This window comes from Mytilus galloprovincialis, chromosome 10 (assembly GCF_965363235.1).
Source record: "Mytilus galloprovincialis chromosome 10, xbMytGall1.hap1.1, whole genome shotgun sequence".
Lineage (NCBI taxonomy): Eukaryota > Metazoa > Mollusca > Bivalvia > Mytilida > Mytilidae > Mytilus > Mytilus galloprovincialis.
Window position 1 is genome coordinate 84,348,777 of NC_134847.1, and position 4,186 is coordinate 84,352,962.

Sequence of the window (4,186 nt, forward strand, 5' to 3'; positions counted from 1 at the left end):
AATTTGCGAAATGAATATTGATTAACTCGTAAGATCTTTGCATATGAAATACACATATTTATTCACACATCAGGAGTGTATATATATTATCAGTTGAAAAGCTTTGTGTGTTTGTCACGATTACCTAAAAATAGCATTTTAAAAATACATGTTCTATTTTTAAATTATGGTAAATACCTATCTTTGTGTTAACCAAATATATAGATCACATGTTGAATGATGAATTCACTAGCACTTATTATACTAAAGACGAACACTTTTGTTGGAGTTTTTACTGTTTTTAAAAAATTACATTATATATCATGTTTTACATGATCAATATTAGGTATTGTCTTTATAAATATGATGATTCAATCGTGCAAATGATTAATGTAAAAATACACAATTCCAGCTATGTTTAATTGACTTAACTTAAGTCAGTCAAGTTGATCATTTCTTAAACAAATTTATTTCAAAATCTATCAATTCATTGTAATTGTCACTATAACATTTGGTTATGTGAAAACTTAGTTTATTAAAATAGTTTTCTCCCTTTCTCCATGTTCTCTTTATATAATTTCTATCGTTGTACATTAACTGAATCGATAAGAACATGATGAATTATTCAAGTATTTTAAAACGATAATAGTTTGCGTTAACCAATCCTGTTTTACATTTCAGTTTGATGTTAATCTGGTAATAGTTGGTCTGCGTTAATCAATTGTAGATAGTAGATAAAAAGTATCAAGCGCAAACTTTTATGTTATTTTTTAAAGAAAAAGATCATCGTGCTTGGATACGTGTATACATGAACTTTCTGCGACATGTACGCCATGAGTAAGTCTTTTCTGTAGTATTCAGTTTAAACAATAGAATCACCGTTTAAGCATTAAAAATTGTTTTGTACTTAGTGTACTTTTCAATTTCAAAATTGTATATATTGTTGTATAAAGTAAGTCATCTACCCCTATTTGTCTTTGTATTGAATTTGTGTTAACCAAATCGTATAATTATAACGATGTACTTACGTTGCGTTAACCAAATACATTTTGCATTTCAAACTGATGTTAGCTCGATGATTGTTTTTATTTGCGTTAACCAACTACTCTCATTTGCGTTAACCAACTATCTCATTTGCGTTAGTCAACTAATCTCATTTGCGTTAACCAACTACTCTCATTTGCGTTAACCAACTACCTAACATTATAAAGTAGTCAAGGAAAACGTTTCTTCACTAAGGTGAAAACAGAGTGCATGCTGCTTTGAAGCATATATACAGGAATATTTGTCAACTATTGCTAAGTAGTAAGTTATGTTTTTTAAATTAGTATTTTATTTAATAAGTTATATCAAAATAAACTGTGTTTGAAATAAATGTATGGATAATTTTCATTGATTCTGTTCTTGTTTTATCGTGTTGTATATTGTGTAATGTTGGGTTTTGTTTGCTTGTTCTTTTGTTGTTTTATCATATCATTTCAACCTTTATGTCGCCCGTCAAAACATTTCTTGAATATCTAAGATACGCATCTTACCTTTTATTTTATGTGGCATAAGATAAGGCACCAAAAATGTAATAAATGCAACTATTAAGCGTGGATTTCTAAAACCAACGTCAAACAATGGCGACCATCAGTAGTATGTGTTTACAAAATAAACTAGTGAATTGTATCACTGAGCACATACATCTTTAGTTAGACGACTATTTGAGGACCTACTTTGATTATTACTTTTTTTGCGGTCCCGTCCTGAAACGTATGAAATATTTGTCACTGTATGTTAGGCAACCAACAAACAATCAATCAATCAAGAATCATCTCATTTTGTGTGTCATAGATGATGAAAAAGTACCGTGTGGCCTTACTAAATAGGAATAACACTTTGTGAAAAGTTTGCGTATAAATTACCCTAATCGGGAAAGGTTACACACCATACAAGTACATGAACATAGAGATTGATCTAACCAAAAAGTATACAGAGAAATAGGTATATGCCTACTTTTCACGAGAGAGCGAGATCTCTTAGCAATATCTGTTTATTACATATTCTTGGGTTGATTACTATCCACGTATAGTTGTACAAAATGAATTTAAAAAAAACATCACTGTTTTTCTCTAACGTTTTGTATGAACAAAATATTGAAATAGATTAATAGAGAATCTCTTAGGTTTACAGAATAAGTAAGTAACTTTAAAGAAATCATGAATAAAACTAAATTATGTTTTTGTTTATATTTCTTCAGGAATGACAATAACGTGGACTAATGATATAATTGGAAGTACAACAAAGAAGATGGCTAGAAATGATGAGCTTGATTCACAATCCATACATACCGAAAATAACTTAGAAAGCAAAACGTGGACTTATGATATAATTGGAGGTACAACAAAGATGGCAAGAAATCATGAGCTTGATTCACAATCCATACATACCGAAAATAACTTAGAAAGCAAAACGTGGACTTATGATATAATTGGAGGTACAACAAAGATGGCAAGAAATCATGAGCTTGATTCACAATCCATACATATCAAGGATTACTTAGACAGCAAAACCAGATCAGTGGGAAAACTCTCCAACGGATGCAATAGTATTTGCAATACCTCACTTTACGAAATAACACATTCACGTGAGTATGAAAAACATTTTTTTCTCAAGATAAGAACATTGAATATTAAAAATAAATTTTATAAGCATATGCATCCTCTATCATACTTTCTAATGATAATAAAAGTTGAAAGTTGCATACATAAAGTTGTTTCCACGTAGTTAACCGAAAATACTGAGCAAATGTAATGCTGAGTATTTGGTATATATTTTAAAAAGTAAAATCACAAAAATGCTGAACTCCGAGGAAAATTCAAAACAGAAAGTCCATAATCAAATGGCAAAACCTAAAGCTCAAACACACCAATCGAATGTATATCAACTGTCATATTCCTAAATTGGTACAGGCATTTTCTTATGTAGAGAATGGTGGATTGAACGTAGTTTTATGGCGCTAAACCTCTCACTTGTACGACAGTCGCATCAAATTATAATTGGCGTAAACAGTTTATTCGTGTAAACTATCAAGTGTTATCATACAAGGATGAAGCAACTTTTATAGATCAACATATAGTGTATATAAGTAAGACCAACGATTTGTTGGTCTTTGGGTCGCTAATTGATGATAATATAATATAACATTATGTGTAATTTCTATCATTTAGACTGTCAAGGAAATTAAGTATATTTAAACGGAAATTAGATAATAATGTTAAAAAAACACAACATAACAAAACAGTTAAACCATTAAGATAAGGTCTACAACATATGACAGGTACCTTTGCATATTTAGTATGGGCGTAAATATTCTAATTGAATTTATCTTTTATATCGTTCGGAGCTGTGTAGATCCAACAACTTGTATTACTTCTGTATTATACCGTAAACACTTTGTATTTTCAAATACATATATATGATATGTAACTTTTATTTTAGGGGTACAGGAACTGACAAAAGAAAACATGGAGTTGAAATCGAAGTTAAACTGTTTCATTTGCCGACAAAACTTATTCAGCGATGTATTGATTCCATGTGGCCATTTAGTATGTGGTAATTGCGTTAAGTTGACATGTTGCTGTTGCAGTTCATACATCGAAACTTATCACCCGTGTACGTTACCATCGTTTCCTGACAATACAGGACATACAGTGTCGTTTTCGTCATCCATCGCTACATCGGATGCATTTTATAGATAATTACTTCAATATTTCTCACAAATAGTTCTAATCATATAAAGATTTTACACAGATCTTGGGGTACATGTACATTCAGGGAGTTATATGAGCTATTATCTATTGGATTTTTGTTATTCACCATTATTGGAAATATAGCTTATGATTAGTGTTGCGGGATTTTATTAAACAGTACCATAAAGATAATACATGTTATTTTATAAGCATCCCTTTTAGATATGCACTATAACTGCCTGATTGAGAGTTCATTAATTTCGTCTTTACAAGATATGTTATTTGCAAAATTAATGCTATCAGTATTTTTCTATAATTAACCTCAGAAAAGATAAGTGACATTTATATTTGATATTTGTGGATGTATGAACTATTTGTTTTCATAATAATGCATACAAAGTAATGATTTTCAAATACAGTTCATTCATTATTTTCTATATACATTTTACATTTTCAATAAAAAAAATGTAAAA

General features: G+C 29.8%; 1 long non-coding RNA gene across 1 annotated transcript; it reads left to right on the forward strand.

The window, feature by feature from the left end:
* Positions 1-700: 700 nt before the first annotated feature.
* Positions 701-4,170, forward strand: LOC143048647 (uncharacterized). The gene is made up of 3 exons (XR_012969905.1): positions 701-1,284; positions 2,426-2,608; positions 3,463-4,170. It is a non-coding gene; the product is annotated as an uncharacterized LOC143048647 (long non-coding RNA).
* Positions 4,171-4,186: the final 16 nt, after the last annotated feature.